The sequence below is a fragment of the Pelophylax lessonae genome (assembly GCF_965119305.1).
Source record: "Pelophylax lessonae genome assembly, chromosome: 11".
Taxonomy (NCBI): Eukaryota; Metazoa; Chordata; class Amphibia; order Anura; family Ranidae; genus Pelophylax; species Pelophylax lessonae.
The window spans coordinates 67,032,346-67,046,185 of NC_138778.1; the positions used below are offsets into that span (position 1 = coordinate 67,032,346).

Consider the following 13,840-nt stretch of genomic DNA (forward strand, 5'->3'; position numbering starts at 1 on the left):
TGTGCCCCCCTCCTGATTCCTCAGAGCTCATATAACATTGTATTCGTATGACAGACACTTAGGAGTGCCAGCCCGGAGGATTCCTCATTGCCGCCCATTTTTTATCCTCCTCTCCCACACATTCCTTCCAGAATTCCCGCTCCTGCCAGTCCAGACAAGTCCCACCACCTCTCCGTGCCAGCCTATGGGAAGGTGAGGTACGTCTGTCACCAAACCTTTACCACAGCCCGCCGAGGTCAGGTCACATGACCCCCAATAACCCCCTCACACCTCTCCCTGACTGACTCACACCCACGTGTCTCCTTCCTAATTTCCTCCTTCGCGTCCCGCCCACAACGACAAACCACGCCCAGACGTGAGGAAAGCACGCCCATCCAGCTGGCTAACCGCCGCCACGCCCAGAAAGTGTGATTGTGTTGTGCTGGAGATTCGGAAGAGCAGAGCGCAGGGGACAGGGAGAGCCCAGGTGAGTGCAGGGAAGGGGGGTCCTGGCTGTGTCTATGGACAGGAACTACATATCCACTCTGCTCATAGGACTTTGCTGGGAGTTGTAGTTCATCAGCCTGTCCTCGGATCTAGTCTTTATTTCAGTGTGTTCTGTATTGCCCTCATCTATATTCTGCCATTGTATTATTGTCATCAGTAATTCTTATGTATTATATTATTATTATTATATACTATAAAGTACATTATCCCTCCGTTCTTTCTTACTGCACTCCTAATTTTGTAGAAACCAGTTCTACCAGTATATGTTTTAGACTGGGAGAGGAAAGTGGAGAACATACAAACTCTATGCAGCTGGTGTATTGGGTGGGATTCGAACCCAGGACCCAGAGCTGTGCAGGAGTGTCACCCGCTCCGACACCTCTCTGATCAGTCTAGTCCAGTGTTTCTTAACCTTTCCTTCTCAAGGCACAAATCTCCCTACAATCTCCAGGCACCCCATTCTAAAGTTTAAAAACTAAATTAAAGCGGCGTTCCAGGTGCTTTTAGGTTTTTAAGTGTAGCTGTTGACTTAATAAACGCACTCACCTGTCCCATGATCCAGCGATGTGGTCACCCGAAGCCTCGCTCCTCTCCCCCGACATCACAAGTGTGGTCACCCCGAAGCCTCACTCCTGGCCCCCCGGCATCACAAGTGTGGTCACCCCGAAGCCTCGCTCCTCTCCCCCCGGCATCACAAGTGTGGTCACCCCGAAGCCTCGCTCCTCTCCCCCCGGCATCACAAGTGTGATCACCCCGAAGCCTCGCTCCTCTCCCCCCGGCATCACAAGTGTGGTCACCCCGAAGCCTCGCTCCTCTCCCCCGGCATCACAAGTGTGGGCACGCGAAGCCTCGCTTTTGGCCCCCAGCATCACAAGTGTGGGCACGCGAAGCCTCGCTCCTCGCCCCTGGCATCGCTCCTCGCCCACGGCATCACAAGTGTGGGCACGCGAAGCCTCGCTCCTCGCCCCCGGCATCACAAGTGTGGTCACCCCGAAGTCCCGCTCCTCTCCCCTAGGATTAAAAGTGTGGTCACCCCGAAGCCTCGCTCCTCTCCCCCGGCATCACAAGTGTGCCCCCCCCCGAAGCCTCGCTCCTTTCCCCCGGCATCACAAGTGTGCCCCCCCCCGAAGCCTCGCTCCTTTCCCCCGGCATCACAAGTGTGCCCCCCCCCGAAGCCTCGCTCCTTTCCACAAGTGTGGTCACCCCAGATGCCTCGCTCCTTTCCCCCGGCATCACAAGTGTGGTCACCCCAGATGCCTCGCTCCTCTCCCCCGGCATCACAAGTGTGGTCACCCCGACGCCTCGCTCCTCTCCCCGGCATCACAAGTGTGGTCACCCCGACGCCTCGCTCCTCTCCCCGGCATCACAAGTGTCGGCACCCGAAGCCTCACTCCTGGCCCCCCGGCATCACAAGTGTGGGCACGCGAAGCCTCGCTTTTGGCCCCCAGCATCACAAGTGTGGGCACGCGAAGCCTCGCTCCTCGCCCCCGGCATCACAAGTGTGCCCCCCCCCCCCCGAAGCCTCGCTCCTTTCCCCCGGCATCACAAGTGTGGTCACCCCGAAGCCTCGCTCCTCTCCCCTCGGCATCACAAGTGTGGTCCCCCGAAGCCTCGCTCCTCTCCCCTCAGCATCACAAGTGGGGTCCCCCGAAGCCTCGCTCCTCTCCCCCCGGCATCACAAGTGTGGTCACCCGAAGCCTCGCTCCTCTCCCCCCAGCATCACAAGTGTGGTCACCCGAAGCCTCGCTCCTCTCCCCCCGGCATCACAAGTGTGGTCACCCAAAGCCTCGCTCCTCTCCCCCGGCATCACAAGTGTGATCACCCGACCCCTCGCTCCTCTCCCCCGGCATCACAAGTGTGGCCCCCCCGAAGTCTCGCTCCTCTCCCCCGGCATCACAAGTGTGGTCACCCCGAAGCCTCTCCCCCGGCATCACAAGTGTGGTCACCCCGAAGCCTCGCTCCTCTCCCCCGGCATCACAAGTGTGGTCACCCCGAAGCCTCGCTCCTCTCCCCCGGCATCACAAGTGTGGTCACCCCGAAGCCTCGCTTCTCTCCCCCGGCATCACAAGTGCGGTCATCCCGAAGTCTCTCCCCCGGCATCACAAGTGTGGTCACCCCGAAGCCTCGCTCCTCTCCCCCGGCATCACAAGTGTGGTCACCCGACTGTGATAGCTTGTGACTTTGCAGCTGTGTGCGAAATATGCATGCGCGAGTCGCACTGCACTTCCTTAGTGGCCAGGCAATCTTCTGTAGAATGTCCCAGGAGATTGGAGGGGGGGGAGGGAGAACTTCCTGTCCAAACTAGGTCCCCCCCCCCCCACAAAAAAAATGTACATGCTAGATATGTAATGTAAGGGGGTGAGAAGTGCGTAAAGGGGAAGTTCCACTTTTGGGTGATGCAGCAACAACCATACATGTAGGACACCCAACGTTAAAGGATATTATTCTTTCACAGCAAACACACATTTGCACACTGGTACTGACTAGTATTCCAATGTTTCTCTTCTCCCCCATTCAGCCAATGTGACCCCAGTGCTGATGGAGAGGGAAGGGGGGGGGGGGGTCAAACAAGGATGTTGTGCAAGTGCCTTACATCCTCCTTACAGTGTTCATTTTGGCCACAAATTTCGATTTAGATTTAATTATAGTCTTTTGACTAATGCTATTTTAGTTGTATTTTAATCTTTTTACTAAAATGCTATTTTAGTTAGTCATATTTTAGTCGACTAAAATCTCCAGTACATTCTAGTCAACTACAAATCGAATAGGTTTAGATAAATTGTAATGCATTATTTAAACATTTCTCTAGAATTTCCAAACTAATTATATACTGCTGGAGTAAAAATCGAATAATATGTTATTCATGGTATCAGTGCTAGTTCACACTATTGCGATGACAGACATTGCATATGATTCGGAGCGCACTGCTCCTAAAATCACATGCGATGTCTCTGCGGTGCGAATTCAGCCATACAGTTTGTATGGCTGAATTCCCACCGCAATCGCAGTGAACTCGCACAGGACCCTTTTTTTGGTCCGCAGCCGAATCGGATCGCATGGTGGTTCACACTAATGCGATCCAATTCTTGTGCGAACTGTCAGATCGCACTGCGTTATAAGATCAGATCTGGGGGTGTCGTTAACTTTGAATTGACACCCCCAGCCATTCGTATATGGCAGTGTGAACTGCTTGTGCTGCGAATGCAATGCGGGAACACACTGTATATTCGCAGCATTCCCGCATCGCAATAGTGTGAACCGGGACTAAGGCTACGTTCACATGTTGGCGTAGTGGATCGGGGCAGAATCACTGCGATTCTGCCCGCTATCCGGAAATCATTGCAAATCGCGAGACGCCTGTGCGTTGCCGTTAATTTGCAATGGCACCCCAACCGCTGTGCGATGTTGCCGCCATTTCCGCCTGCCGAATCGCGGTAACATCGCGCAAACAAAATCGTGGGTCGTATGACGCCCCAAAGAAGCTCTTGTACCTTTTTTGGGCATCATGCGACCCGCGATTTTGTTTGCGCGATGTTACCGCGATTCGGCAGGCAGAAATCGCAGCAACATCGCACAGCGTTTGCAATGATTTTCCGGATTGCGGTGATTCTGCCCGCGATCCGCTACGCCAACATGTGAACGTAGCCTTAAGGTTTGAACACGCACTACAGACACAGATTTAGCCATTGTGATCTATAAAGTCTTTTTAAAAAAACGTTTCATAAATAAACAAAAATATTGCTTTTTGATGCAACTTTAAAATACAAAAAACTGTAATTGCACCTATTGCCTGAATATATTACCAACATTAAATATTAGGAAAAAATATAAGAAAAGCCTTTTTCTAACTTTTTTTTTTTTTCTTTCGGCAGCTTAGTAGATGCCCCTTACTTATGCTTATGTGGTGGTGCAATACATGTTTAAACTTTAATGTGCTATTATTAGGCCTCTTACACATAATACTCCTGTTTGAGCATCTCCTTGCGTTTTCGTACATATGCGTTCGCGCAAATTTGCGTCTTTCCGTGCAAATTCATGTCTTTTTGCGCAAATGTATTCCTGTGTTTTTGTAAAATATGCAAATTGACTTTTTTTTTAGATCAACAGTATGTTTGTATGCGTTCATTTGTTCGCAATAGGCGTAAATTGCTGTCCAAAAATGCAGATTTTTCTATATTGTTCTTACTGAAGAATGCACACACTCATTTACGTGCCTGTGTGCATAGGCACATTACAATGAATGGGCTGTATTTTAGCTCGGGGAAAAAAAAAAAAAGCTGTATTGAGCATTTTTTTAAGCTGCAGTGTGCAAGAGGCCTTACAGGCTCTGGATGGAATTGTGTTGCCGATTTAGAAATGGCCAGCAGAGTTTGCATTTTGATGTCAATTTTCAATTTAGTTTTAGTTATAGTCTTATGACTAAAATGCCATTTTAGTTTTAGTCCTATTTTAGTCTTATGACTAAAATGCAGTTTTAGTCATATTTTAGTCATCTGAATTGTTTTAGTTGTATTTTAGTCAACTCAAATTGTGTTAATTTAGTCTACCAAAACATTTTAGCTGACACAATTAACACTGCCTCCTTATCAAAAAATGATGTCATTGGTTGTGAGGACACTGGTGGCTGGAAGGTTGTAATGGTGCACAATGACAAATTGTGTCTTTATGTAACTAATAGGCAGGCTTGATCCGCCCGTTGACTTGTATACAATTTTTTTGGCAATTTTAAAAGCATTTTGCCAAGGCACCCCCAAAGGTACCATGGTGGAAAAATGCTTGTCTAGTCTATAGATCTGTCTTCCGGTGCTGAGCATGGTCAGTGTGTAGTGGTGAATATTGGACGTCTGTAGAGTTCATCTTTGTCATTATTTGCTTTCTACTACAATGTGTGAAGACCTGATAAAGCACCCATCAATGCTCCTTCACACCATGTCCTGAGATCTGCCCGTCAATGCTCCTTGGCACCATGTCCTGAGATCTGCCCGTCAATGCTCCTTGGCACCATGTCCTGAGATCTGCCCGTCAATGCTCCTTGGCACCATGTCCTGAGATCTGCCCGTCAATGCTCCTTCACACCATGTCCTGAGATCTGCCCGTCAATGGTCCTTGGCACCATGTCCTGAGATCTGCCCGTCAATGGTCCTTCACACCATGTCCTGAGATCTGCCCGTCAATGCTCCTTCACACCATGTCCTGAGATCGGCCCGTCAATGCTCCTTCACACCATGTCCTTAGATCTGCCTGTCAATGCTCCTTCACACCATGTCCTGAGATCTGCCCGTCAATGCTCCTTCACACCATGTCCTGAGATCTGCCCGTCAATGGTCCTTGGCACCATGTCCTGAGATCTGCCCGTCAATGGTCCTTCACACCATGTCCTGAGATCTGCCCGTCAATGCTCCTTCACACCATTTCCTGAGATCGGCCCGTCAATGCTCCTTCACACCATGTCCTTAGATCTGCTTGTCAATGCTCCTTCACACCATGTCCTGAGATCTGCCCGTCAATGCTCCTTCACACCATGTCCTGAGATCGGCCCGTCAATGCTCCTTCACACCATGTCCTTAGATCTGCCTGTCAATGCTCCTTCACACCATGTCCTGAGATCTGCCTGTCAATGCTCCTTCACACCATGTCCTGAGATCTGCCCGTCAATGCTCCTTCACACCATGTCCTGAGATCTGCCCGTCAATGCTCCTTCACACCATGTCCTGAGATCTGCCCGTCAATGCTCCTTCACACCATGTCCTGAGATCTGCCCGTCAATGCCCCTTCACACCATGTCCTGAGATCGGCCCGTCAATGCTCCTTCACACCATGTCCTGAGATCGGCCCGTCAATGCTCCTTCACACCATGTCCTGAGATCGGCCCGTCAATGCTCCTTCACACCATGTCCTGAGATCGGCCCGTCAATGCTCCTTCACACCATGTCCTGAGATCTGCCCGTCAATGCTCCTTCACACCATGTCCTGAGATCTGCCCGTCAATGCTCCTTCACACCATGTCCTGAGATCTGCCCATCAATGCTCCTTCACACACCATGTCCTGAGATCGGCCCGTCAATGCTCCTTCACACCATGTGGCTCTGCTGCGCAAATCGACGTAGGTCACATTATGCGTAAACACAGCTGACCGTTCTTTTCCCTGGAATGATCACAGAGCCCCTGTGATCCTTCTATATAGAATCACAGATCTCTATAATTTCAGAAGCCACACCCCCCCCCACAGTTAGAATCACTCCCCTAGGCTCACATTTAACCCCTTAATAACCCACAATGTTAACCCCTTCCCTGCCATTGTCATTATTATAGTAACAGTGCATATTTGGTGCACTCATTACTGTAGTAATGTCACTGGTCCCCCCAAAAGTGTCAAGTTAGTGGTCCGATCTGTTCTCTGCAATGTTGCAGTCCCGCTAAAAATCGCAGATCGCCGCCATTACTAGTAAAAAATAAAATAAAAATGACGTAAATCTTTGCCGTAGTTTGCGCAAACCAATCAAAATACGCTTATTGCGATTTTTACCAAAAATATGTAGCAGAAAACGAATTGGCCTAAAATGGTAAATTTTGATTTTTATTTATTTTTATTTTTTTTTTGAGGATGTTATGTAGCAGAATGTGAATTTTTTTTTTTTCTTCAGAATTGTCGCTTTTTTTTTTTTTTTTGTTTATCGCACAAAAAATAAAAATCGCACAGGTGATCAAATACCACCAAAAGAAAGCTCTATTTGTGGGGGAAAAAAGTCAGCTTCGCACGACCCTGCAATTGTCCGTTAAAATAACGCAGTGCCAAATCGTAAAATATGGCCTGGTCATTTAAGGGGGAAAATCTTTCGGTCCATAAGTGGTTAATAGGTTAATAAAGTTTAAAAAAAAAAGAATTTTTTTACTTTTTTTTTTTTTTTTTTTTTTTCCACACCACCCTAGCACAACCTTTATTAGCATGTACACATTTTAGGCCTGGTTCACACTTGTGCAACTCTGGAAATGCAGGGAAAATGACCCTGCTCTATATTTGTTTATTTTTTATTTTTAAATTGCAGACTGCGCAGAAACTGCAAGTTGCTGCAATTTCCAGTGTGTGCCATTAGGATTCGAGGTACCCACACTCATCTCCTGCATTTTCTGTGCAGGTGGTTGCAGCTGCAGCAACAGGTGCGGACCCGCAGCGGGAACCACCTGCACAAGTGTGAACCTACTCCTAGAAATAAAAGCGGAGTTCCACCCAAAAGGGGAAGTGCCGCTTGTCTGGCTCCTCCCCCCCCCCCCCCCCTCCACTGACCACATTTGGCACCTTTTTGGATGACGGATGAAAAATGGACATCATGTATCTCTATGTAAAAATGGATGACAACGGATGATCATCAGTTAACATCCGTTTTAATCCGCTTCCGTCAATGTCCGTTTTTTTGAACGGATGAGTGCCCTATTTTTCATCTGTCAAAAAAATGGATTGGACGAAAAACGGATGACAAACTGATGAAAAACTGCTACATTTTGACGTGACTGAACTGATGAACTGAACGGACCGCATGTGTGAAAGGGGCCTAACAACTGATGAAAAACGGATGGAAACTGATACATTTTGACGTGACTGAACTAAAGAACTGAACTAAGGAGCCTAAGGGCTCTTTCACACGGTCCACCTCCGTAGGCGGATCCGTGCTGCTCAGTGGGGATCGATCCGCCGATCCCCGCTGAGCCGGCGGATGACAGCTCTGTCTCCGCTTGCAGTGCGGAGAGGGAGGTGTCACAGCTCCCGCTGCTCTCTATGGGGGATCGGATGAGAGGGGACCGCCTGTCCACTCTCATCCGATCCGATCCCTGAACGGATGGAAAAATAGGGTTTCCATCCGTCCAGATTTCACGGACAGGATTGGATACGGATGGCAGCGGGTGTCAGCGGAGGTGTCTCCGCTGACATCCGCTGCCCCATAGAGCTGCATGGAGGATCCGATCAGATCCACCTAAAAAACTGACAGGCGGATCTGATCGGATCACCCATGTGAAAGAGCCCTTAGGCCCCTTTCACACATACGGTCCGTTCAGTTCATCAGTCCAGTCACGTCAAAATGTATCCGTTTTTCCATCCGTTTTTTTTCTACATCACTACCAATGCAAAAACTGATGAAAAACGTACCGTTTGTCCGTTTACATCAGTTTTTTCGTCCGCTCCCTTTTTTTGACGGATGAAAAATAGGGCATTCATCCGTTCCAAAAAACGGACATTGACGGAAGCGGATGAAAACGGATGTTAATGGATGATCATCCTTTGTCATCCGTTTTATACATAGAGATGCATTGATGTCCATTTTTCATCTGTCAACGGATGGATGAAAAACGGACAAACAGACTGTATATGTGTGAAAGGGGCCTTAAGCAGCTGCAGGATTTGTATGGAAGTATGCTTTAGCGAACAAGGCCGTAAAGGAGTTGTAAAGGTCGAAGGGTTTTTTTTTTTTTTTATCTTAATGCATTGTATGCATTAAGATAAAAAGCCTTCTGTGTGCAGCAGCCTCCCCAGCACCCTTAATATACTCTGAGCACCATCTCGATCCAGCGATGTTGCAGGAGTATCGACTGCCCGGGACTCCCTTCCTCATTGGCTGAGACAGCCGCGTGGCGCCATTGGCTCCTGCTGCTGTCAATCAGTCAATCAGCTAACGAGGGAGGGGCTCCATGTCTGAATGGACACAAGCTGCTTGCTGTGGGGGTACTCAACAGGAGGGAGGGCCAGGAGAGCCGAAGAGGGACCCGAGAAGGGGAGGATCCGGGCTACTGTGCAAATCCACTTTACCCAGAGCATACAAGTATAACTTGTTTGTTATTTTTACCTAAAAAAAAAAAAAGAGAGACAATAGTATCAAATTAACCACTTCAGCTCTGGAAGGTTTTACCCCTTAATGACCAGGCCCTTTTTTGTGATGCGGCACTGCGTTGTTTTAACTGACAATTGCGCGACTGTGCAACTATGTACCCAAATAAAATTGATGTATTTTTTCCCCCGCAAATAGAGCTTTCTTTTGGTGGTATTTGATCATCTGTGCGGTTTTTATTTTTTGCGCTATGAATAGAAAAAGAGTGACAATTTTGGAAAAAAAAAATATATATTTTTTAATTTCTGCTATAAAACATTCTCAATAATAAAAAAAAAAAAAAATATTTTTTTTTTCATCAATTTAGGCCAATATGTATTCTGCTACATATTTGTGGTAAAAAAAATCCTACTAAGAGCCGGTTCACACTACCGCGACCAGAAAGTCGCCCCACGAAGGGGCGACTTTGAAGAGACTAAAATGATAGGCGACTTTGTCTGTGGGGAATGCCTGGGTAATCTTTTTCTTCTTCCTGGAAAGTCTGATCACAGTCGCTTGAAAATAGATAAGGATCCGACTTAGAGGCGACTCCCATTGAAGTCTATGTGTACAAGTCGGATAGAGGTCGCCTTGAAGTAGTACAGGAACCTTTTCTGAAGTTGGAGCGACCAGTAGTGCATATTAAGACAGCTCTCATTCATTTACATTGAATTTGTAATGACAAGCGACTTGAGGTCGGAGTAGTGTGAACCGGGTCTAAGTGTATTTTGATTGGTTTGCGCAAACGTTCTAGCATCTACAAACTATGGGATAGATTTATGGCGCATTTTTTTTTTTCTTATTGTTTTTACTAGTAATGGCAGCGATTCTTTTGCGATACGGCGGCGGACAAATCTGACACTAAGTGACACTTTTTGGGGACCAGTGACACCAATACAGTGACCAGTGCTAAAAAAAAAAAATGCACTGTTACTGTATAAATGGCACTGGCGGGGAAGGGGTAACACTAGGGGTGATCAAGGGGTTAAGTGTGCTCCTAGGGAGTGCTTTCTAACTGTGTGGGGGATGGGGGGATTACTATAGTAATGTCACTGGTCCCCCCAAAAGTGTCAAAAATGTCAGGGGTCCGATCTGTCCACCACAAAGAAAGCTCTATTTGTGGGAAAAAAAAGGACGTCAATTTTATTTGGGTACAGCGTCGCACGCCCGCAGAATTTTCTGTTAAAATAACACAGTGCCGAATCGCAAAAAATGGCCTGGTCATTAAGGGGGCAAATCCTTCCGGTCCAGAACTGGTTAATAAATGAGGTTTTCATTTGGGGAAAAAATTTACATCTTGTTATGACATGTTTTACGCTTGCCACATACATTGCAGCCTCATTGTACAATCTCCTTTTAGATCTACCAACAAATATGTAGTGCAAGGGCCTGCCTGCTTTGTTACATCATAAAGTTGATTGTACAGTCAGATTGTAACATGTATGGTGAGTCCAATACAGGGGTCGGGAACCTTTTTGGCTGAGAGAGCCATGAACACCACATATCTTCAAATGTAATTCCGTGAGAGCCATACACTATATTTCAGGGGTCGGGAACCTTTATTTAATATTCATATTCATAGCCCGCAGCTATACAGAGAGTAGATGGAGCCGTGTGACAGTGCCTGGAGTACGGTCGGGAAGAGAGCAGAGCAGGCAGGTGTGCAATGAGGCTGGAGTGATGGAGGTGAGTATAGGCCCTGAGAAAATGGTGGCCGGCCGCTGAAGGCCTCCGAAGTGAATGTGAGAGGCAGGTCCCCGGGTGTCAGAGGGGAAGGAGATCGTGTCTGTCAGGGCACAGGGAACGGATGGCAGGTCTCCTTACCGGGCGGTGATTGCCAATACCCTCAGATGCACAGCACACGAGCCGGCGGCGGTACCGCGAGTAGGCCGCGGGGTCCGTAGGGCGGCAATCCGGTCACCCAGAGATGAACTGAGGGTAGCGATGGGTAGCCCACAAAGTGTACCATCGATGGGTGCAGAAATCTTTGGCACTGGATTGAGTGGTAGAGGCGGCGGAGCGCTGAGACTACACGTCCTGCGCGGCTCCCGTCCGGACACGCCCCCCCCCTTCATTAACCACTTAAGCCCCGGAAGATTTTATCCCCTTCCTGACCAGGGTTTTTTTTTTTTTTTTTACTGCGTGACTTTAACAGACAATTGCGCGGTCGTGCAACGCTGTACCTAAACGAATTTGACGTCCTTTTTTTCGCACAAACAGAGCTTTCTTTTGGTGGTATTTGATCACCTGTGCGATTTTTTTTTTTTTTTTTTTTTTTTTTTTTATTTTTTTTTTTTTTTTTTATCATGCGCTATAAACAAAAAAAGAGCATCAATTTTGCAAAAATAACAATATTTTTCACATTTTTTTATATGAAATTCCCAAAAAGAAAGAAGTAAAAATCAAATTTTTTTAACACTTTTGGCCAATTTGTTTTATGCTACATATGTTTGGTAAAAAAAATCACAAAAAGCATATTTTGATTGGTTTGCGCAAAAGTTATCACGTTTACTAACAAAGGGAAAGATTTTTGTCATTTTTGGTGTTTTTTTTTTTTTTTTTAACGAGTAATGGCGGCGATCTGCGATTTTTTTTTTTTTTTTTTTTTTTTTTTTTTTTTTTTTTTTTACAGGACTGCGACATTGCGGCGGACAGATCGGACCCTTGACTGACATTTTGACACTTTTGGGGTTACCAGTGACATTATTACAGTAATCAGTGCACTTTTACTGTAAAAATTACACTGGCAGGGAAGGGGTTAACTGTATTGGAGAGGGAGGGGTTAAGTGTGTCCTAGGGGCGTGCTTCTAACTGTGATGGGACATGGCTACTAGTGTAAAAACAGAGATCAACGGTCCTACATAGTAGAACCGTCTGATCTCCATTTTTACACAGGGGAGAATGACAGGCGGCTTGTTTACATTAGCCGCCTGCCTTTCTCCCTTCCCGGCGAACGAACGCAAGTGACCGGCGGCCATTGGGTCAGCCGGTCACACGCACTGACTTCTTGAGGAACGAGCCGGGGCGGGGCGCTCGCCTCAGCGGGCGTGCGCTCGCCGCTATTGGCTCACAAGCCGGTGACAGGCTAGTGACGTACCGGTACGTCACTTTGCCTGGCCGGGGCTGACCGCCGCAGTATATGTACTTGCGGCGGTCGGCAAGTGGTTAAAGATTTGTCTGCAAGCCAGATGCAGCCATCAAAAGAGCCACTTCTGGCTCGCGAGCCATAGGTTCCCTACCCCTGGACTAATACATCTGGGGTTCCATTTAGCCCCCATTCACATCAGGGCGATTGGACATGCAATTGTGACATATAAAATCTGAGCCAATTGCCCGCAATGGCACTGTCTGAATCGGTGAGACCAGTTTTGCGGCGCCGCACCGATTCCCAAAAGTACTTTCTATACTACTTTTGGCGACTTCGGGGGCGATTTCAATAGACCTCTTTACAGGAACCCGCACAGATGTCTGTCAAATTTCTCCCAAACTTGCACCGACTTGTTTGAACACAAATCTTCCTGTGTATGGCCAGCTTACGTAATCTTCTGTCCCTGATCTTCTTCCTTCCAGCCTGACCCTGGTGTGTGACTTCTACATCCTGTCTCTAGTTCTGTGTCAGATGTTTTCTTTCTACTTATCTCTGATGCAGGTTAAGTATACCTCATGTGATTACCCTGCGGGATCAGGAAATACGTTTCACTCTATCCTACTCATGGGACTGCGATCCTGCACAGCTGTGTTTTCATTGTACACTCGTTATCGAGTATACTGCGCTGTCTGTATACATCAACATGTATTGGGGTATTGCTTCTCTATACAGTGCTATGTATGGAAAGTTTCCAGTTGTAAAGCAGTTTTAATGGTTATTGTGTAATATTTGAATTTCCCTTAATCTGCATTTCAATGTGTCAGATGGACAGGAAACCCCGGGATTCGAAGCGTGTGGTTATGACACATGCCTGAAGCTGAAGTGGCATTCTAGTTGAAACTTTTTTTTGGAGGTTTTTGTCATTTCCTGTGCCAGTGACGACTTGTGATCTGGAAAAATAGTAAGGCGAAATCCTATTGGTGTGGGGACGGACGCTAAAGAGATCTCCTGGTGTGGGGACAGACAATAACGAGAAATCTCCAAGTGTGGCAACACGGTAAGGAGAAATCTCCCAGTGTGGGTAAGGGGAAATTCTCCCCGGTGTGGAGGCAGAGGGTAAGGGGAAATTCTCCCCAGTGTGTGGAGGCAGAGGGTAAGGGGAAGTTCTCCCCGGTGTGTGGAGGCAGAGGGTAAGGGGAAGTTCTCCCCGGTGTGTGGAGGCAGAGTGTAAGGGGAAGTTCTCCCCGGTGTGTGGAGGCAGAGGGTAAGGGGAAGTTCTCCCCGGTGTGTGGAGGCAGAGGGTAAGGGGAAGTTCTCCCCGGTGTGTGGAGGCAGAGGGTAAGGGGAAGTTCTCCCCAGTGTGTGGAGGCAGAGGGTAAGGGAAAGTTCTCCCCGGTGTAGGGGGCAG

General features: G+C 47.7%; 1 protein-coding gene across 1 annotated transcript in view; it reads left to right on the top strand.

The window, feature by feature from the left end:
• The first annotated feature begins 385 nt into the window (after positions 1-385).
• The window catches only part of RHBDF2 (rhomboid 5 homolog 2), a 217,671-nt gene continuing 204,216 nt past the window's right edge, over positions 386-13,840 (top strand). The window contains exon 1 of the mRNA XM_082271201.1: positions 386-466. The gene's annotated coding sequence lies outside the window, so the exon portion shown is untranslated. The remainder of the gene's footprint in view (positions 467-13,840) is intronic.